Source organism: Heteronotia binoei, chromosome 2 (genome assembly GCF_032191835.1).
Source record: "Heteronotia binoei isolate CCM8104 ecotype False Entrance Well chromosome 2, APGP_CSIRO_Hbin_v1, whole genome shotgun sequence".
NCBI lineage: Eukaryota > Metazoa > Chordata > Lepidosauria > Squamata > Gekkonidae > Heteronotia > Heteronotia binoei.
Window position 1 is genome coordinate 37,164,874 of NC_083224.1, and position 22,973 is coordinate 37,187,846.

Consider the following 22,973-nt stretch of genomic DNA (forward strand, 5'->3'; position numbering starts at 1 on the left):
AAGAGTCTCAGAGCAGCTCACAATCTCCTTTACCTTCCTCCCCCACAACAGACACCCTGTGAGGTGGGTGGGGCTGGAGAGGGCTCTCACAGCAGCTGCCCTTTCAAGGACAACCTCTGCCAGAGCTATGGCTGACCCAAGGCCCTGCTAGCAGGTGCAAGTGGAGGAGTGGGGAATCAAACCCGGTTCTCCCAGATAAGAGTCCGCACACTTAACCACTACACCAAAGTGGCTCTACACCACAGTTAAAGCTGCAGTACTGCAGTCCTAAGCTCTGCTCATGACCTGAGTTCGATCCCCGGCGGTAGCTGGGTTTTCAGGTAGCTGGCTCGAGGTTGACTCAGCCTTCCATCCTTCAGAGGTTGGTAAAATGAGTACCCAGCTTGCTGGGGGGAAAGTGTAGATGACTGGGGAAGGCAATAGCAAACCACCATGTAAAAAGTCTGCCGTGAAAATGTTGTGAAAGCAACATCACCTCAGAGTCGGAAACGACCGGGGCTCGTACAGGGGACTTTTCCTTTTCCTAAAATGCCATCAAGTTGCAACCAACTTCTGGCCACCCCAGCAAGGGGCTTTCAAGGCAACTGAGAAGCAGAGGTGGTTTGCCATTGCCTTCCTCTGCAGGGTCTCCCCTGGTGGACCCCATCCAAGTACCAGTCCTCCTTAGCTTCTGACAAGATCCAGTTCTACCATTCAACCTCCCCTCCCACAGGTGTTTTTACTATTCCAGAAATACTAATAAAAATTCTTATTGCTGCCAATTGGTGGCAGCAGCGTGTTTTGTTCATAAGCTTGGATGGTGAGATGCTCTAAAGATAAACTTAAAAAAAAAGAGATTAAAAATTAAAAGAGGGATTTAGATGGCCTTTAAAGTAGATGGGAAGGCCAGGGAGGCATTATGAACTAAGAGATTGGTTTCAACAAGAAAGAAGCTTGTGGAGAAAAAAAAGAAGATAGGAAAATCTTTCATATTAAGGTTGCCCACAAAGAAGTGCTGAACTTCACACCCTGAAGAGTGGAAATTTGGTACTTTTGTCTTTTTAAATTGTATGGATTTAAGTATTTATTTTGAACAATAAAATGGTATTTTATTCTAATTTCAAAACTGGGGCTAAGTACCTTCCTGTCTATGATACGGAATATTGCAGTAAAGATCCTAAATGCAGAGCCTGCAGAACAGTTAATCCTAAATTATTGATCTTGTGTATATCTGGTGAATGTCCAAAATTATGGAACCACACTATGTGTGATAGTGAATAAAGCATAGGAGGGATTGTCAGCTTTCATTAAACTTTTCTTTGGCTGGATTGAAGGGCAGAAAGATTAACGATGGGGCTTTTTTGTCTGATCCAGTTTATGCCAGTAATGGTATGAAAATGAATTGGTCTGATCCAGTAAAGAGGTTTCAGTTAAACAAGTGGAACAAACTAAACAAGGTGAGAATGGGAAGAAGGAGAAAGTCATGTTCACTGCGGCAGTCAGTGATGACTTGCTCACAAGATGGGTGAGGTTGCTATCACAGAGTACATGAAGGTGTCTTATGGTGAGTCAGGCCCTTGGTCTTTCAAGGTCAGTACTGTCAATTCTGACTGGCAGCAGCTCTTCAGGGTCTCACACAGAGCTTAGATCCTTTTTTTACCCATGGGTATGCCAGGAAGTGGGGATAGCAAAATATGAGATGGCTGGACAGCGTTACTGATGTAACAAACACGAATTTGAGCAGATTTTGGAGGATGGTGGAAGATAGGAAGGCCTGGCGTGACTTTGTCCATGGGGTCGCAAAGAGTCAGACTCGACTGTGTGACTGAACAACAACATGCCAGCAAGTAAACCACCTCTGCATACTTGCCTTGAAAGCCCCTTGCTGGATCTCCATAAATTGGCTGAGACTTGAGGGCACATGTATACATATGACAGGAAGTGAACCCTTGATCTTCCACACGCAAACCAGATGAGCCACAGTTCCTGCCCAAACAGACCAAACAAACAAAATTGGAGGTGTCCTCCTGTAGTGGTCACAGGCCTGGATGAGGAACAGAGGATTCAAATGCCATGGGTTCAAATGAGATTCAGCTGGGTGACATACTCTCAGCCTTACAGAGCTCACAGGTTTGTCCTATGCAGAACCTGCTGCCCTGGAGCAGTAGAAAAGAATGAGATCTGTTGACATTTATTTTTATGAATGTATTGGATTACTCAGCATATGGAGAATATTTTATACGTATGGTTAATTAATATTTTAATAAACCTTTTGAATCCCCCCCCCCTTTTTTTTAAAGAAAAGAGTGAGAGTCCAGTAGTATCTTGGAGAGCCAGTTTGGGGTAGTAGTTAAGTGTGCAGACTCTTATCTGGGAGAACCGGGTTTGATTCCCCACTCCTCCACTTGCACCTGCTGGAATGGCCTTGGGTCAGCCATAGCTCTGGAAGAGGTTGTCCTTGAGTGCTGTGAGAGCCCTCTCCAGCCCCACCCACCTCACAGGGTGTCTGTTGTGGGGGAGGGAGATAAAGGAGATTGTGAGCTGCTCTGAGACTCTTTGGAGTAGAGGGCGGGATATAAATCCAATATCTTCATCTTCTTAAATCCAATCTTAAAGACTAACAAAATTTATGTCAAGGTATGCACTTTCTTGAGTCACTGGTCCCTTCTTCTGCCTTGAAGCTAATTTGAGAAAGGGCACGGCAGAAAGCTGCTAGACAGGTCACTTCCAACAAAGGCAGTTCTCACACTCATCCATCACAGGCTTTTTTGGTAGAAAAAACCCAGCAGGACCTTATTTGCATATTAGGCCATGCCCCCCTGGTTTCACCATTGTTTCACATGGGCTTTTTTTGTAGAAAAAGCCCAGCAGGAACTCATTTTCATATTAGGCCATACCTCCTGATGCCAAGCCAGCCTGAACTGCGTTCCTGTGCATTCCTGAAAAAAAAAAAGGCCCTGCATCCCAGACTCCTGATGAGGAGCCCAACCCAGTGACTCACAGTGCAGGTGGGAATCAACTTAGCAAGCAAAATGGAGGCTTCCAGCATTCATACTCCTTTCTCCCAGTCAGCCCTTTATAGATTTCCTTCTTTCTTTAGCTTCAGCCCGCCCCCTTCCCCAGGCTGCCTATGCCCGGGGACGCTCCTCTGCGAATAACAGCAAAAGAAAGCCAGTTTGGTGTAGTGGTGAAGTAACTCTTTATCTGGGAGAACCAGGTTTGATTCCCCACTCCTCCACTTGCACCTGCTGGAATGGCCTTGGGTCAGTCACAGCTCTTGCTGGAGTTGTCCTTGAAAGGGCAGCTGCTGTAAGAGCTGTCTCAGCCCCACCTACCTCACAGGGTGTCTGTTGTGTGTGTGTGGGGAAGGTAAAGGAGATTGTGACGGCTCTGAGACTGTGATCACACACACTAAATAATGCTCTTTCAATCCGCTTTCATTGCACTTTCCAACTGGATTTTACTGTGTGAACTGGCAAAATTCAGTTGGAAAGGGCATTAGAACTGGATTGAAAGTGCATTATTTAGCGTGTGTGACCGCAGATTCAGAGTATAGGGCGAGATATAAATCCAATATCTTCTTTATCTTCAAAAGGCTCGGGCCGTGACACGCTTTGAAGCCTGGCTGATTTTCCCCAGCCCCCCCCCCCCCCCGCCAGCATGGAGGGGGTCGCGGGGGAAGAAAGAGGGAGGGAGCAGGCGAAGCAGCGGGGGACGGAGCAAGGGCACGGGGGGTGGGGGTGGGGGAAGGTGGATTCCGCCTCCCGGGCCTCTGCTGCCGCGCGGGGCTTTCCTGGAAGAGGAGCCCGGCTTGGGTGACACGCGGCGATAAGGCGGCCCCTATCAGGACGCCGCAGGCAGCGGCGAAGCTGGGCGAGGAGGAGCTGCAGGAGGCCAGCGGGCGGGCGGGAGGCGTGGAGAGCTCGCCTGCTCGCTCCAGCCGGGACGGGAGGCGGACCGAAGCCTCGACGGCAGAGAAGCGGAGAGTCGAAGCCCGCCGGAGGAGGAGGAGGAGAGCCCAGGTGCGACTTTTCTGGAGGAGATGTAGCCAAGGTCGGTGGGGGGTGGGTGGGTCAGAGGGCTTGCGGTGCGCCGGCAGAGGGGAAGCTGGGGGGCGAAGGTTGGAGTTTAGGGCCCCCCCGCCTCGGAACCTTCTCACCTATCAAGGTGCAAGCGGCAGACCCGGGAAATCAGGGGGCGCATCTAGGAATGCTTTTCGAGGAAGTGGTCCAAGGAACTTCACTGGAATTAGATGGGCAGCTGGGCTGCTTTCTGGCGAACGAGGAGCCTGGTTTGACTCGAAAGTTTGCAACTGATCCCCCCACCCCCCAAAAGGCCAGGTCTGTTTTTACCTCCCCCCTCCACGAGATTTTAATCCTCAGTCAGCACACTTATTCGGGAGTGAGATTCGTTTAAGTGAGACACAACGCTGGATAAAAGTACATAGGATTGGGCTGCAGCATTGGACAGCCACTATCCATACATGTGGGAGTGAAGGAATTTGGGGAGCAGCTATGTACCATAGAATGTACAGGATTCAAAGAATCATAAAACTGAAACCTGTAGCCTGTGAGTTCAGTAAATAACCCTGAGGAAGCTGAAAGATCATGGAATTGTCCAAGGAAATACCTGTATTCCAGTCTGGATTGGACTGGCCAGGGTATCACAAAACGAAGGATGCCTGATAACGCATGTTGTCGTTTAGACTCCTTTTGTGATGCTGGAGTCTTCTAACATCACCCACTATTCATTGCTGGCTCAAAAATGCTATGCAAATGCTTTGGAAATGCAGAGGTTTAGATGGGGTTCATTGACCTATAGTCAAACATGACTCAGTACAGAACCAAAATTGGTCTTTAAAAAGAAAAAAAAAAACTTAAGCTGTATTGCTGGGCTAAGCGGGATGCTAGGATAACCATTAGGGTTTGTAGAATCTTTCGGGCTCAAGTGCCATGTTCTACTAGGATAACCAATAAGAGAAGGGAATGGCAGATAAAGGTATTATGGGACTTCCCGGCTTCTTAGAAATGCTTTACAGAAAGGGAAATTCTTGAAGTGAATAATTGTTAATAATCTAAGCGTTGTGCAGGGGGTTGGACTAGAATTCTATGATTCTATGATTGCGCACTAAAAGAATCACATAGGGTACTCCTGTGTGTATTCATTACTTTGACTTCATGTGTGCCGTTCCGAAGAAGGAACTTGCAGCAACCAATGTTCTTGCTTCAGAAACTTGACGGCTTATTAATCATCATGTCAGTGATCACTTATGATAAGTTGTTCGTTTTCAAGTTTCCTTCAACTGGCTCTCCATTCGTTTGAATTTTGATGTCATTGAGCTCTTTATAAATGGTTGCTGACTTCTGCATTGTGGGGTCTTAAATGGTATGCAGGGACTTTGGAGATACAGAACCTTCAAGAAAGACCTGTTAAAACAAATACACTTGTTTAAATGAAGAGCACAGGAAACTGGGGAAAAACAAGTGTTAGAGTAGTGCATGAGCAGGTGTAACTGCATAACAATGCTGCAGGAGCAGTGGAATTGGCTACCTAGAGAGGTGGTCATTTCCCCCTCACTGGAAGACTTCAAGCAATAGATGGATGAATGCTTGTCAGAGATGTTTTTGACAGATCTTGCATTGAGAAGGGGGTTGGACAGCATGTCTGGCCCCTTCCAACTCTATGATTCTAAGAGCACTAGATTCCAAACTATGAGCTAGCCCCAGATGGGGAAGGAGTGATATCACAAGATACCTGAAGACTTCCAGGATACCTGGAGCCTTCCGGGGGGGGGGGATGATCCTACAGCAGGCAGAGGTGAATTTATTGTCCTCTTAGCAGCTGACACTTCTTGTGCTAAGTGCTGACACTGCAGAGAGGCAGGGAAGCTGGCTGGTTTTTGGAAGGAATGCCCAAATGCCTGTCTGGGTGCCCCAGTTCACACATCATTGTACAGAGTAGTGAGTTGCATGTCTGCAAGAATTTTATACACTTGTTTTCTGAAGGCACAGCTCACAATGTGCTGGGGCTTGGAAGCTGAAGTAAATTGAGATGGGATGGTGGTGGTGGTGACTGAATTAAAAAATGTTGAGAAACATTGCCCTTGAAGGGAAGTTACATGCAAACAAAGCATGCTGATGGGCAGATATTAGGGAACACAGTGCTCTTATAAGATTGTACAATGACTAGCTAGTGTCTTGTATGCAAAGCCTACATGCACAAGCATGGGAGCTTTTTGCCTAACTAATCCATAGAGACTCACTTGCTGCTGGTCAGTGTCAAATCCACCCAAGGACTGACAAGTTAGCATGTCTTTGAGGGGGTTGCACTTCCCTGAAGAAATAGGCTACTGGCTTATGGGGTACTGCAGGATTTTGGCCTATGGTTAAAGGCTCAGGTCTTTTTTGTAGCACAGAGTTCACTTTTAAGCAGTGAAGTGGCCAAGTTTGCAGATGACACTAAATTGTTCAGAGTGGTGAAAACCAGAGAGCATTGTGAGGCACTCCAAAGGGATCGATTGAGGCTGGGTGAGTGGGCGTCAACATGGCGGATGAGGTTCAGTGTGGCCAAGTGAAAAGTAATGCACATTGGGGCCAAGAATCCCAGCTACAAATACACGTTGATAGGTTGTGAACTGGCAGAGCCTGATCAAGAGAGAGATCTTGGGGTCGTGATAAATAACTCACTGAAAATGTCAAGACAGTATGCGATTGCAATAAAAAAGGCCAACGCCATGCTGGGAATTGAAAACAAATCAGCCAGTATCATAATGCCCCTGTATAAATCGATGGTGAGGTCTCATTTGGAATACTGTGTACAATTCTGGTCACTGCACCTCAAAAAGGATATTATAGCATTGGAAAAAGTCCAGAAAAGGGCAACTAGAGTGATTAAAGGTTTGGAACACTTTCCCTATGAAGAAAGGTTAAAACGATTGGGACTCTTTAGCTTGGAGAAATGATGGTTGATGGTAAGCTAAGCCCTGATGAATCCTCTCTCAAGGTCCAAAATAGCCCTGGAAATGACCCTGTGCCATCCCTCTGCCTTTTATTGATAGAAACCAAGGCTTCAAGGCTGGGAATGCCAAGTCCAGAAAAGGGCAACTTGAATGATTAAAAGGTTGGAACACTTTCCCTATGAAGAAAGGTTACAACTCTTGGGGCTTTTTAGCTTGGAGAACGTTGACTGCGGGGTGACATGATAGAGGTTTACAAGATTATTCATGGGATGGAGAAAGTAGAGAAAGAAATCCTTTTCTCACAATACAAGCACTCGTGGGAATTCAATGAAATTGCTGAGCAGTCGGGTTAGAACGGATAAAAGGAGGTACTTCTTCACCCAAAGGGTGATTAACATGTGGAATTCACTGCCACAGGAGGTGGTGGCGGCTACAAGCATAGCCAGCTTCAAGAGGGGATTGGATAAAAATATTGAGCGGAGGTCCATCAGTGGCTATTAGCCACTTTATATATATAAAGTGGCTAATAGCCACTGATGGACCTCCGCTCAATATTTTTATCCAATATATATATATATATATATATATATATATATATATGATAAAAATATTGAGCGGAGGTCCATATATATATGTTTGGCCACTGTGTGACACAGTGTTGGACTGGATGGGCCATTGGCCTGATCCAGCATGGCTTCTCTTATGTTCTTATCATCAAAAAACGTAATCTGGCCTCGATGATCCATACCAGGGGTGGCCAAAATGCGGCTCGGGAGCCACACGTGGCTCTTTCACACATGTTGTGTGACTCTCAAAGCCCTCACCACCCCGTCAGGCAGCTTGGAGAAGGCATCTGTCTCTTTAAATCACTTCTCCAAGCCAAACCAGCTGGTGGCTTGGAGAATGCATTTAAAGTTGCTTTCTTTCACCTCTCTTTCATCTATCTATCTATCTATCTATCTATCTATCTATCTATCTATCTATCTATCTATCTATCTATCTATCTATCTGTCTGTCTGTCTGTCTGTCTGTCTGTCTGTCTGTCTGTCTGTCTGTCTGTCTGTCTGTCTGTCTGTCTGTCTGTCTGTCTGTCATCCATCTCCTTCCTTCCCTCCCTCCCTGTCTTGCAGCTCTCAAACACCTGATGGTCCTGTCTTGTGGCTTTTAAACATCTGACATTTATTCTATGTAGCTCTTACATTAATCAAGTTTGGCCACTCCTGATCCATAGTCTGATCATGTCCAGGTTAGATTACTGTAATGCGTTCTGTATGGGGCTACCTTTGAAGACTGTTCAGAAACTCCATTTGGTGCCAAATGCAGTAGCCAGGCTACTGCAGGGGTTGGATATATATGGATGGTATCACCCTTGTGCTGAAAGTGTTTGTCTTTCTGCTTGCTTGTTTCTGGTTCTTATCTTGAAGAACTTATCTCGCCTAAACAGCTTGAGGTAGCTGAAGGACCATCTCCTCCCATGTGGTCTGGCTGGCCAGTTGAGATCCTCTTCCCAAGCCCTATGAGAAAGGTTATGGATCAGAGACCGTGCTTTTGCAGTGGCAGTGTCTTCTTTGGAATGCCTCCCCTCCCCCCCGCCCCTTGAGGCTTGCCTGGTGTTCAGGCACGAGGCCAAAGCATTTCTTTTAAACTCGGGCTTCTAAAAAGTTGCTTTTATGATTGACTTGTTGTTTGAAAACTATAGGCTCATTGTTGTTTAATGCTGTGTCTGTGCCTCTGACTTGGTTTTAATTGACTAATTTTTAACAGCTTGTTTTTGTGCTGGTGGTTTTGTTCTATTGTCTTAGCGGTGCACTACCCCAAGATGGTCTCTGGAGAGGTGGCACATCCATCTTCCAATCAATAAAGTAGTTATTGTCACAATTTTGTCACAAGGGTTTCTCAGCTAATCAGCATCATGTTTAGGGACTGCAGCAGACAACTTCTTCGGAGGTCCCAAGTCTGAAATTCATTCACTCCTTTTAATACCAGATGTTTTATTCCCAGTTATGGGAAGGGAAAAGCATTATCTCCATGCTTAAAGGTTCTCGTATGTTCGGGTGCTAAGCCCAAGTAAGTCCTGTTGTTGCATGTTAGTGTGGTTTTGAGAGGAGGCTGTGGCTCAAATGGTACAGTGTCTTCTTGGCATGGCAGAAGGTCCCAAGTTCAATCCCTGGCATCTCCAGTTACTTCGTAGGAGATGGGGAAGACCTCAGCCAGAGACCCTGGAGAGCTTCTGCCAGTCTGAGTAGACAGTGTTTTATGTATGTGTAAACCAGCTTTGTGTATGTGTGATTACCATGGCCTACGTGTGTGGAGAGGTGGTGATGCTGAACAGGGTTGCTGAGTTAGTGTAAGCTAGCTCACAGATTTTTAGCCTCTAGCTCACGCATTTTTGTCTTGGCTCAGGAAGGATGACCCCAGAGCACACTAATTTATGCAGTAGCTTACAACTTGAAAGCCAGTAGCTCACAACTTTAATGCCAGTAGCTCACAAAGTAGAATTTTTGCTCACAAGACTCTGCAGCTTAGAGGGAACATTAATTGCCAGCTATGGGTCAGGAAATACCTAAAGCAGGGGTGTCAAACATGTGGCTCGGGGGCCAAATCAGGCCCTCGAGCAACTGGCTGTCATCTGCTTCCTTCTCCCTCCTGCTTCCTTCTGCATCACAGCTTGCTTTGCCAGGCTTGCTCAATAGCACAGGAACCACAGAGCAAATCTTCTATTTTCCCCAAGGCTCCTCCCTTAGGGGGGAAGGCAGAACTTGCTTTTCCAGGCTCTTTCAGTTGCACAGCTGAGCTATTGAACCAAGCCTCTCTTCCTTCTATTGATGGAGGCTCCTCTCCCTCCAGTCGCCTGAGGAAGGAAGGAAAGAGCCAGAGCTTCTTTTGCTCAGTTCCCTGGATCCCATGGGAGAAATGCAAGGAAAGCACTTTTAAGACAAACAGGTGCTAACATTTTAAACATATTTTTAAAAAAATAGTGTTTGTGTCCTTTGTAAAGTTTATATCTCTGCTACCTAATCTTAAATAAGTATACACATTGCCTGGCACAACATGGCCCGGCCCAACGCAACATGGCCCGGCCCGACAAGGTCTCATTTATGTCAGATCTGGCCCCCATAACAAATGAGTTTGACACCCCTGACCTAAAGAGTTTGGAAGTGGAGCCAGGGAAGGGTGGGGTTTGGGAAGGGGTGGGACCTCAGCAATGTATAATGCCATGCAGTCTACCCTGCAAAGCATATGTTTTCTCCAGGAGAACAGATCTTGGACATCTGGAGATCACTTGTAATAGTGGGAGATCTCCAGGTGCTTCCTGGAGGTTGGTAAAACTACTGGTAAATGAGGTCTTGTTGTGTACAGGTGCTAGGTGGCTTAGGGAACATAGGGTTGGATGGGAGCTCCTGTGCATCCTAAGCAAAATTGAAAATTCAGGCCAAATTATACATAACATTTTTTTCAGTAGTTGCACTTGCAACTTTCCTTCTGGGAACTCCAGTTTGGTATAGTGGTTAAGAGCGGCAGACTCTAATCTGGGAGAAATGGGTTTGATTCTTTACTGATCCTCCACATGCAGCCAGCTGGGTGATCCTGGGTCAGTCACAGTTCTCTCAGAGCTCTCTCAGCCTCACCTACCTCACTGGGTGTCTGTTGTGGGAGAGGAAGGAAAAGGAGATTGTGAGCTACTCTGATGTGCTGAGTGAAGGGTGGGGTATAAATCCAATCTCCTCCTCCTCCACAGGAGCGTGATCCAGATCAGGACAGCAGTGCATAGGAAGAGGGGTCCTCTGCCTTCCTTCCCTTGGTTTGATTTAATTTATTTCTTAGATTTATATCTTGCTCTATCCCGCAAGCAGGCTCAGGGAAGCTTACAACAATAAAACAACAGAGTTAAAATAATATCATTAAAACAGACATTACAAAAAAGGAGTGGCACAGTAAACAATCTTACAGACATAGGCAGTAAACAGCATTTTTACTATTAGTGTTATAGCATTACCATTTTAGCATTCTTGCCATTTCCCCAACCTAAAATGGTTCCAGGGGGTGCTATTTGCCCTACTGAGAGGCTACATATATATCCCGTTGGTACCCATTCAAGCCCCCGGTGAGGCAAAATATACCTTTGAACTATTTCTGGTCAGGAACATGGCATGCGGCAGGAAAAGACAGACCAAGGGTGGCCAAACTGTGGCTTGGGAGCCACATGTGGCTCTTTCATACATATTATGTGGCTCTTGAAGCCTCCACCGCCCCATTAGCTGGCTTACAGAAGGCATCCGTCTCTTTAAATAACTTCTTAAAGCCAAGCCAGCTGATAGCTTGGAGAATGCATTTAAATTTGCTTTCTTTTCCCCTCCCCATCTATTTATCTTCCTTCCTTCCTTCCTTCCTTCCTTCCTTCCTTCCTTCCTTCCTTCCTTCCTTCCTTCCTTCCTTCCTTCCTTCCTTCCTTCCTTCCTTCCTTCCTTCCTTCCTTCCTTCCTTCCTTCCTTCCTTCCTTCCTTCCTGTCTTGTGGCTCTCAAACATCTGACATTTATTCTATGTGGCTCTTACGTTAAACAAGTTTGGCCACCCCTAACATAGACCATGTCTGAATTGGGCCCTCTCATGCTTGGGAACTGAAACCCCAGTGAGGAACTCTCTGCTGATTGACTGATTGAAACACAAGTTCAGAAGCCTAGACATCACCTGGAAAGCTGTATGATGTCATTTGACCCAAAGGCGCTTTACCTAAAGAGCTGGTTGACAGAACACTAAGAAGAATTACATTACAGTCGGAAATGACTGGTTTTCAACCAGTGTTTCTGATACTGAAGTGTTGAAACTGACGTGGGGGAGGAAAAATCTCAGAGTAATCTCCACATTTTCTTTGTGCAGAATTGAGAAATATCTGAATGTACAAAATGTATTTATTTCACTAGTCCTCTGGGTGAGCGCAATAGGAAAAATATGCTTTAATGAAGAATAGAAAATAAATGGAGAGTAGTGTGATTGTCACAGTGCTGGATTAAGACAGGGGTGGTGGTGGTGGTGGTAGAAAGTGCTGTCTAGTTGCAGCTGATTTATGGCAATCCTATATGGTTTTCAAGGTAAGAGATGTTCAGGAGTGATTCGCCTCTGTGTAGGGACCCTGGACTTCCTTAGTTGGGTCCCATCCCATCCGAATCCTACCCACCACTGACCCTGCTTAGCTTTTGAGATCTGACAAGATTGGGCTAGTGTGGGCCATCCATCTCAGGGAAGACCTAGTTTCGAATTCTGCTCAGATGTGGAGTGTACTGAGTTAGCCCGCTGAGCCAGATGGTTTCTCTCAAACTAACATAGATTTCTTGAGATGATGAAACAGAGGAAGAGATGTATACTACCCTCACTGGGCTTGGGGAAAAAGGAGAGATTTATAAAAAGATCATATGTCCCACAAAAAGTGGTACCCATGATAGCTAAATGCAGGGGTGGAATTCTAGCAGGAGCACCTTTGCATATTAGGCCACGCACCCCTGATGTAGCCAATCCTCCAAGAGTTTACAAAAAAGAGCCTTGTAAGCTCTTGGAGGATTGGCTACATCCGGGGTGTGTGGCCTAATATGCAAAGGAGCTTCTGCTAGAATTCCAACCCTGGCTAAATGAAGATTCCACGTTCAGAAGCAGTATATTTCTAAACACCAAAGGCTGAATACCAACAACAGAAGAAGACTGTGCCTAGGGTGGCCAGACCGTCCCGGGAGCCCGGGAATGTCCCGGTTCTGGCCCCCTATTCCCGCCTCCCGGGCTGGCTATACCGGGACCATTTAGAGGTCCCGGTTTAGCCAGCCCCGGAGGCGGAGGCCTCTCCGCGGCCTCCGCTGGTCGCTGGAAGCCCTCCAGAGTCTCTGGAGGGCCTCCAGGGACCAGCGGAGGCCGCGGAGCGGCCGGCGCTGGTCCCGGAAGGCCTTCCAGAGCCTCTGGAAGGCCTTCCGGGACCACCGCCCGACCAGCGAAGGCCGCTGCGCGGCCTCCGCTGGTCCCTGGAGGCCCTCCAGAGTCTCTGGAGGGCCTCCAGGGTCCAGCGGAGGCCGCGGAGCGGCCGGCGCTGGTCCCGGAAGGCCTTCCAGAGCCTCTGGAAGGCCTTCCGGGACCACCGCCCGACCAGCGAAGGCCACTGCGCGGCCGGCGCTGGTCCCGGAAGGCCTTCCAGAGCCTCTGGAAGGCCTTCCGGGACCACCGCCCGACCAGCGAAGGCCGCTGTGCGGCCTCCGCTGGTCCCGGAAGGCCTTCCAGAGCCTCTGGAAGGCCTTCCGGGACCACCGCCCGACCAGCGAAGGCCGCTGCGCGGCCTCCGCTGGTCCCTGGAGGCCCTCCAGAGTCTCTGGAGGGCCTCCAGGGACCAGCGGAGGCCGTGGAGCGGCCGCGGAGCAGCCGGCGCTGGTCCCTGGAGGCCTCCAGAGGCCAGTGCCGGCAGCTCCCTCCCTCCCTCGCCGCCTTCGCCTTCGCCGCCTTCGCCGCCGCTGGACTCTCCGGCTCCGCCGCCCTGGAAACAGGTAAGGGGGCCGAAAGCGGGGGGGGGGGGCGGGGGGCGTCCTTCCTTTCTTCCCTCCCTCCCTCCCTCCTCCCTCCCTCCCTTCCTTCCTTCCTTCCTTCCTTCCCTCACTCCCTTTCCTTCCTTCCTTCCCTCCCTCCCTCCTCCCTTCCTTCCTTTCTTCCTTCCTTCCCTCCCTTCCTTCCCTCCCTCCCTTCCTTCCCTCACTCCCTTCCCTTCCTTCCTTCCCTCCCTCCCTCCCTCCCTCCCTCCTCCCTTCCTTCCTTCCTTCCTTCCTTCCTTCCTTCCTTCCTTCCTTCCTTCCTTCCTTCCTTCCTTCCTTCCTTCCTTCCTTCCTTCCTTCCTTCCTTCCTTCCTTCCTCCCTCCCTCCCTCCCTTCCCTTCCCTTCCCTTCCCTTCCCTTCCCTTCCCTTCTGTTCTTATGTGACCAAAGTGGTGGGCTGGATGAGCCATTGGTCTGATGCAACAGGGCTTCTCTTATGTTCTTATGTGACCAGAGTGGTGGGCTGGATGAGCCATTGGTCTGATGCAACAGGGCTTCTCTTATGTTCTTATGTGACCAGAGTGGTGGGCTGGATGAGCCATTGGTCTGATGCAACAGGGCTTCTCTTATGTTCTTATGTGACCAGAGTGGTGGGCTGGATGAGCCATTGGTCTGATGCAACAGGGCTTCTCTTATGTTCTTATGTGACCAGAGTGGTGGACTGGATGAGCCATTGGTCTGATGCAACAGGGCTTCTCTTATGTTCTTATGTGACAAGAGTGGTGGGCTGGATGAGCCATTGGTCTGATGCAACAGGGCTTCTCTTATGTTCTTATGTGACGCAGAGTGTTGGACTGGATGGGCCACTGGCCTGATCCAACAGGGCTTCTTATGTGACAATACTGACTTTGGTGGACCCAAGCACTGATTCAGTGTAAGGGAGCTTTGTGTTTGTGACTGGAGTAGATAATACTGACTTTGGTGGACCCAAGCACTGATTCAGTGTAAGGGAGCTTTGTGTTTGTGTCTTCTGGTGCAATTTTGTTCTCAGATCCTGTATTTACTTCATCAGTATATGGGATAAGGCACTTTCTCAACTGTGCTGCATAATGCAGCCTATTTATTTTGTCCTGTTGGCTCTGTTGGCTCTGTCTGCGCCACCTTCATCACTTTCGGGGTGTGGATCCCCCAGTGGGGTGGTCTCGCGACTCCCTCCGCCGGCTGTTTCTGAGAGCCCTGCGCCCCCTCTTTCATTTGATATGTGTCCCGTGCGGGTGCCACCCTCCCGCCGGGAGATGCTGCAAAATGAGCCCCCTTGAGGCTTATGGCGGCAGGGCTCGGGGGAAGCGAGCTAGACTGCTGTTCTTTTGAGGGGTTATAGAGTGTTTCGAGCCCGTCCCTGTGGCATCGGTCCCATCGTTGTGGGGCCCAGGGGGCCGGCGCAGCAGCACGCTGAAGCAGCCTGTCGGTCACTTCCGGGTTCCTGTCCTGCATCTCGACCTGTGTTATTAGTGACAGGCTGCTTCGCGTGCCACTGCACCGGCCCCCTGGGTCCCACAACGATGGCATCTCCAACTAAAAAGGGTCCAGGCAAATAGGTGAGAAAAACCTCAGCTTGAGACTCCGGGGAGCCACTGCCAGTCTGAGTAGACAATACTGACTTCGATGGACTGAGGGTCTGATTCAGTATAAGGCAGCTTCATGTGTTCATATGTTCAAGGTCAGGATGTGATTCTCCCTACTAATTTGACACACACAACAACTCTGTGAAGTAGGTTGGGCTGAGGGAGAGTGACTGGTTGCCCAGAAAGCTTTGTGACTGAATAGGGGTTGGAGCTTTGTCTCCCCCCATCTAGTCTAGCACAAGTTTAACTACCACTTTACTATTAGTTGTATGCAAGCATGACTTGCATACTTTATTTATATTGTGATATGATATACTTTTTGGTCATTTTGTTTCTCTATGTACATTGATATTTATTTCAATAAAGCTGTTAAAAAAACCGCATGACCTTCATGCCATTCGTATAAGTTCCCCAGAAGTGTCATGGCTGTTGTTGGAAACAGAATGCCAGGCAGGGGCTTTGCTGTGATCCCGCAGGGCCAAGTGGAGTTTTCTAATCATTTATCCCTTTCTTCAATTCTTCATGGGCTGACCCCAATTCTGAGCGTTCTGCTCTACTTTCCCTTACTCTGCTCCAGCATTTGGTTGCTCCTGTAGGATAAAGAAACAGAGCTCAGCACAGGGCCCAGGTAGGAGCAGATGTGATTTCAGATTGCTGGCATCACCAGGGGGCAGGGCTGCTGGGGAGTGGGGTTTTTGTTGCCAACTAATCCTCCACAAGCAGATTTTTCTGTTTTGGAAATTCTCAGTGTGGCTTCAAATACTGAAGGCCTAAAGTCACAATTTTTGTGGTTCTCATTCATGTTTATGAGGAATCATCTTGTCACAAGGACAAATTTTTGCCTCTCCCTTTGATGTAGTGTGGACCGACCAACTGAGATCCTACATGCATGCAGTGTGTTATCAGGATGAGAGGAACACTCAGAGCTGCACTGTGGAGGGCGAATGGCCTCTGCTTTGCATTCAGAAGATCCCAGGTTCAATCCCCAGCATCTCCAGTTGAAAGGAACAAGTGGCAGATGATGGGACAGTCCTCTGTTTGAGACCCTGCAGAACTACTCCTAGTTTGAGTGAACAATACTGATTTTGATAGGCCAATGGTCTGATTCAGTATAAGTTTCAGGTGTGTGTTCATTGTGCTTCCCAAGATCCTTACAATATAGCCTTAAAACTCTCACCGATTTCCCACTAGCTTTATGCCGCTCTCACACTCCTCTTCTCAGCGGGGCTTCCGTCAGATTTCACACTTTCTGCCCCAGGGCTGCAACTTGCTTCGCCTTTTTCATTTGGCAGGCAGAAACTGGTTTTTAGAGGATCTTGTTTGCTGTGTGAAAGAGGTGGAGCGAGTTGCAGCAGATATTATGAAATCCGACGGAATCTGATGGAAGCCTCGCTGAGAAGAGGAGAATGAGAGTGGCATACGGCTAGTGGGAAATCGGTCTCTGTGTCTCCAGTCTCTCAGGAGTGGGACATTTTGATAGCTATGTTATAAAACCCAGGTGTGCTGGAGACCCAGCTTTTTAAAAGGAAAAAAATTGCAGCCCTCCTTCACAAGATGTGTATATGAAGCTGCCTGATACTGAATCAGACCTTTGGTCCTTTGAGGCCAATATTATTAACTCTTACTGGCAGTGGCTCTCCAGAGTCTCAGGCAGAAACCTTCCACATCACCTATTACCTGATCTCTTTAAAACTGGAATTGAAGGGGATTGAATGGAGCCTTTGGTGTAACAAGCAGATGTTCTACCACTGAGCCACAACCATTCCTGTTCGTGGGGCGGGGGGTGGGGGGGGGGAAAGCTACTGGGTTTATTCAGGACGGATTTTCAAGCTCAGTGAAAATCTAGTTCCCAAAGGAAGAAAACTTGTTTGGTGATAGGCTGGAGAGGCAGGGATTACCAGACGACATTCATTTTGTGGAAGAATTTGATGGATGGAAATGAAAGTAGACTCTGAGATGTGGGTTTCAGACATCGTCTGGTTTCAAAACCCTCTTCTAGTGCATGGTCATAATTTGCTTCCTTGGGGAATCCTACCTTTGCAAGTTCTTCAAAGGTTAGTAATAGGCAAAGAATCAGGAATAGGAGAAAAATTGGTCTCTGGAAGGCGATTCATCATGTGTTTTTGTTGGGGAAAAAGGATAGAGGAAAGGGTAGAAGAAGAGGTGTATAGAGTGGTATAGGCATAGTAGACATTTGCTGCCTGTTTAATATATTATAAACGTGACTTTTACCGAAAGAGGAAGTGAACTGGCAGACCGTAATTAATCAAGATGTAATTTGGCCTGTACTGAATTTAGGAATGGAAAAAAGCTGATGTTGAAAGCTGAATCCTTCACAAACAACAACTTTTTGTAAAACACATCACTCAAACTTGTGAATACAAGGCATGAAGATCTTGCTTTTTAACCTCCATTTTTGGCCACAGTTCATTGGCCATTTCTCCAGCCATTCCTCATGGAAATGAATGGGGAGAGGTAGAAACTCCTTATTTCCCATTCATTTCAGCAGGACTGGATTGGGTTTAGAGACTTCAGTAGCACTGTGACAGGCAAATCCATTTCTACTGTACCATTTCCCCCCCCCCCCCAATTTGTTTCTGTTGCCAATTAATCCTTCACAAGCAGAGTTTTCTGTTTTGGAAATTCTGGCTGCATATATAGAAGGCCTTCAGACACAATTTCTATGGCAACAGGGGTGTGTGGGGACTTTTGGCTCAATCAGCCCTTGAGGCTGAGTTAGTGATGGTTACAGACCACAGATAAATTAGCTGTTGCCACCTCTATAAAATCCTCAAGATGCCCGCAGAGTGTGATAGGGAAGACATTCTATTTTTCCCCTTTTCATGTTTTAATAAAAGATAAGGAAGGATTATTTAAGGTATTAAAAATATATCAAAAAGAAGACCAGAAGGGACCATTTTCGTTCCAGCTTGGCATGATCCAGGGATCCATTATTTTGAGGCCATTATTTCAGTTCCAAGAAACCAAGGTTGCCATTATTTATTACATTTTTACTCTGCCTTTCCTCCATTTCATATACATGGTTTTCCCTGCTTCATATGCACAACAATACTGTGAGGTAGGTGAAACATAGAGATGGTGAGTAGCCCAGGGTGTCCAAATGAGTTTGACTTGAATTTTGAGCTGAATTTGAACTCAAGTCCCCTAGTCAGCTGCCATGTCCTCTCCATCATATGCAGAATTCTGCAGTAGTTCCAGTAACAGTTGGAGTCCTTCCCTGAGACTGAGTGAGCAGAGCAGGTGTGGTCTGTTGGTGACAAGAGAATCTTGGTGGGTTGCAGCAGCATTGAGATGGCAAAGACTTGTCCTGGGGTTGCCAGCTCCAGGTTGGAAAATACCTGGAGATTTTTTTTGGGGGGGGGGTGGAGCCTTAGGAGGGAGGATGGGAAGGAGGGACTTCAATAATGCCATACTGTCCACCTTCCAAAATGGCCATTTTCTCCAGTTGAACTGATCTCTGTTGCCTGGAGATCAGTTGCAATAGTGGGAGATCCCCAGCCACTAACTTTCTTGGAGATTTGGGGGTGGAGATTGGGGAGAGTGGGGTTTGGGGCACGGAGGGACCTCAGCACAATGTGATGTCATAGAATTCTACCCTCAGAAGCAACCATTTTCTCCAGGGGAACTGATCTCTATATTCTGGAGGCAGACCTGGTGCTGGGGGTTCTGCCGCCCCAGGCAGAACCCCGCCCCTGACTTCCAGCAGGGGGGAGGCACAGCAGCAGGCTGCTCAGAGTTTGGCTCCCAGCGCACCCACTGCCACTCTGTCCCCCGACCTTGCCCAGGCTTCCCAGGACCCAGGAAGCCTGGCCGAGGTCGGGGCAGCAGCGGGCGTGCTCAGAGCGTTCTCCATGCTTGGGTGTTTCGTTGACCTCACTCAGCCTTCCTTCCTGTGGCCCAGAAAGACTGGGTCATGTTCCCTGGGTCTGACCCGGGGAATGTGAAAGTGGCAGGGTGGCGCCTGCGCAGTGTGGTCCTCAGAGCCTGTGAGGCTCCATGGAGCATACTGCACAGGCACCGCCTGCTTTTGTGTTCCCCAGGTCTGTGCTACAGATCCGTGGGATGCAAAAGTGGCTGGGTAGTGCCTGCCTCGTGGTGCCCATAGGCCAGGTGGTGCCCTAGGCGGCCTACTTGACCTACTCCCACGTGCTGGACATGTCTGGAGGTCAGCTAGAATTCTAGGATATATACTCTCCAGTATAAACTCTCCTACAGTATACTCTCCAGGCCTCATGTACAGGTTGGCAACTGACAACCCTATTTGTGAGCTGTAGAAAGTGCAATATCCATACAACTGTAGTGCAAGATGTGCGGAGTGCATGATCAGTGAGAATCTAATACACGTGTAGTTGCACAATAAACATACTATGTAGGAATGCCCCCTTGAGGAAGGTTTTTTATTGACTCTTTGGTGGGGGAGGTGGGCCATAGAGAATATATTAGCAACCTGCTTCCCTTCCAGTTTGTATGAGTACTTGCTGCACTTAGCAATAAAACAGACCTGCTTCAGACTATGTTTGTAGTATAAATATTTATGCAGACTTTTCAGAAAGACAAGTGTGATTACTAGGTGTTTTTTTTTTTTTTTGCTAGCATATAATGTGACCAGGAAAAGATCCAGATTCTCTTGACCATCACACAACGCTAAGCATTTTGGCTATTATTTCACATTCAAGAGCAATTGGTGGTTACTAATTTTTTAATATATTAAAATTTCAAAAAGCAATTAAGTAGTAGTTGTTGTTTTTAAGAAAAAGCCAAGAAATTTTTTTTAAAAAGTTATTAAGATTGGGGGAGATATTCTGTGTATGTGGCTTTCTTTAGTGTCTGATTTTGTAAGAGAATCAAAAGCAGATATTAGGAGCTCAGGGAGAGTTCTGTGTGATCAGATGCATCCGTAATTATAACTGCATTCTATGCTTACAAATGCAACATTTTTTTTTACCCCATCTTGCATGTGAGTTAGCATTCTGGCCCCAAATTACATGACCAGATGTGTTGCTACAGAAACAGTGGAAGGATTATTATTTTTTGCCTAATAAAGGCAAATAAAAATGTTGCATTCGTATTTTAGTGTCTCCTAAATGTGTGTATGTGTGTCTCTGAAAGAGGGAGAGTGGGTGGAGAAGGCGTGTACTTTCCTACATCTGTTAACATTTTAAGTTTCTTCATACAGGGCTGGAAATTGAAATATACTGTATTAGGGACATGATTTATGTACCTCAGAGACAGTTTTATTAAATAAGTTTTTGAAACTTTTTTTTTCCTAAGGAGTTGTGCATTTCTTAAGAGCTGATTTATTGCAACCCACTCACAGCAAGCTTAGTGGGCAATGGCAGATAGAAGTTGTTTCTGTGAAAGTAAGAAACCATATCTGATGACATGGGGTCTGGGATGGATTCTGATGCTGGCAAATGCTAGCATGTTAGAACACACTGGTAAAAGAGAGCCATTGGAAAAAAGGATGTTTGTTCAACATCAACCATTTCCAGTCTGTGGCTTGGACCTTAACACCATTGTTCTATTTGGGCTTTTACCATTTCACAAGTGGATTTTCATTCTCAGTGTCCCACAAGAACCTAATGGATTTTGTATCCTGGTTTTCCCCCCCATATGCGCAAGACATTACACAAGTGGACGCAGCAGACTTCTATGGAGAAAGAATGCTTGTGTAACAGGAGGGCTAATACAAGTGATTCTACTTATGCACATTGTAGTGGACTTGCCTTCTCTCAGTCAGGGCAGAGATGAATTTATTTATTCATATACTGTATTTATACCCTGCCTTTGTTCCAGATGTGGACCCAAAGTGGCTTACATTATTCTCCTCTCCTCTGTTTTATATGTATAACAACCCTGTGAGGTAGGTTAGGCTGAGAGAGTGTAACTGGCCCAAGGTCACCCAGTGAGCTTTCATGGCATGAGTAGGGTTGCCAGCTCCCAGGTCCTAGCAGGGGTGCTCCCACTTTTTGAGGCTTTGATCTGCCACTGTCCAACTAAGCCAGTGAGAGAAGCCCCACACCCTTCTGGGTGACATAATTGTGCTGGGAGCGATGCATGGCGATGTTCCCATAGAGTTTACCCAAAAACTTGAGTGTCACCAAGGTTTCCCAGGGTCTAGTCTGAAACTCTATTACACCTCACAGGCTTTCGTGTGGTGGCTGCTGTTGAACAGTAGCAAGCAGCTTGGTCTGGGTGAGTCAGACAAGTTCTGTGGTATCAAGTTGCCTGATGGCTGATGGTAAGCTAAGCCCTGATGAATCCTCTCTCAAGGTTCATTATGGAACATTTAAGGTATAAAGTAGAGAAAGAAGTCCTTTTCTCCCTTTCTCACAATACAAGAACTCGTGGGCATTCAATGAAATTGCTGAGCAGTCAGGTTAAAACAGATAAAAGAAAGTACTTCTTCACCCAAAGGGTGATTAACATGTGGAATTCACTGCCACAGGAGGTGGTGGCGGCTACAAGCATAGCCAGCTTCAAGAGGGGGTTAGATAAAAATATGGAGCAGAGGTCCATTAGTGGCTATTAGCCACAGTGTGTGTGTGTGTGTATATAGGCCACTGTGTGATACAGAGTGTTGGACTGGATGAGCCATTGCCCTGATCCAACATTACTTCTCTTATGTTCTTATGAAATGTCTGCTGGGCACTCCATTATACCCTGTGGAGACAGATTCCCATGGAGTATAATGGAAAATCAATCTGTGGGTATCTGGGGCTTTGGGGGGGGGTGCTGTTTTTTGAGGTAAAGGTACTAAATTTTCATCATAGCATCTGGTGTCTCTTCTCAAAAACTCAAGAGTTTCAAAAAGTTTGGGCCAGGGGGTCCAGTTCTATGAGCCCCCAAAGAAGGTGCCCCTATTCTTAATTATTACCAAATGGAGGGAAGGCATTTAAAAGGCGTGTGGTCCCTTGAAATGAGATGGCCAGAACTCCCTTCAGAGTTCAGTCGTGCTTGTCATACCCTTGCTCCTGGCTCCACCCCCAAAGTCACCAGATATTTCCCAAATTGGAACTGGCAACCCTAGGTTCTGCTCATGCAAGGGCTCTTTACTCATGGAAATCTTCCATGGGATCCAACTCACCAACATTCATTATGGAACATTTAAGGTATAAAATAATAACATTGTGGTTTGAGAGCTAATTCAGATGTCAGGCAGGAACTAAGTGGCTTCTGGCGAGCTCTACAGCTTCACATTAATATTGGCATAATTTACATGGCTGCTGCAAAAATTACTGAGGTAATACTTGTGTTAAGAATCATGAAGAGGAGGGCCACACAGAAGGTTCATAACCATCAGGTAACTTCATTGTAACCCCCACAGGCACATCAGGAGAAAATCTTGAACTGAACTGACTTCTAGCAAGAGTTGAATTGGAAATGAAAACTGAAACAAACCTTGCTAAGAGGCAAAATTCCAGCACTTCCTAGTATAGCAAGTTGGGAGATGGCTATTACACTAATGTATAAAGCTCTTTGAACACAGGGGATACTCTATAAGTGCTAATGATCCCAGAAGAATAGCGGTGAGTTCTGTTTTATGAACAGTTTTATACTGATTTTATATCCCTGGGTTTATTTGAATGATTTGTTGTAAGGCCTTGTTTTTATATTGCTAATATTTTTAGCAGTAAGTTGCCTCAGTCAAGACTCTGGAGTGGTGGCAGAGGAATCTCCTAAAAATAAATACATACATATTAGTCTGTTACAGTAAAAAATAAATAGGAGTCTTGTGGCACCTTTAAAACTAAATGAATTATACTTTTAGCATGCACTTTTGTGAGTTACACCTTACTTCATCAGATGCTGTCCTCACCTACCACTATGGTGGGTGATCTCCTGGCTATTCCCTCCATTGCCCTCTGACTTGTCAATGTCCTGTGGGA

The 22,973-nt window shown here is 46.9% G+C and overlaps 1 protein-coding gene across 1 annotated transcript in view; it reads left to right on the forward strand.

The window, feature by feature from the left end:
• The first annotated feature begins 3,938 nt into the window (after positions 1–3,938).
• Positions 3,939–22,973, forward strand: part of RIPOR3 (RIPOR family member 3) — a 193,980-nt gene continuing 174,945 nt past the window's right edge. The window contains exon 1 of the mRNA XM_060230799.1: positions 3,939–4,032. The gene's annotated coding sequence lies outside the window, so the exon portion shown is untranslated. The remainder of the gene's footprint in view (positions 4,033–22,973) is intronic.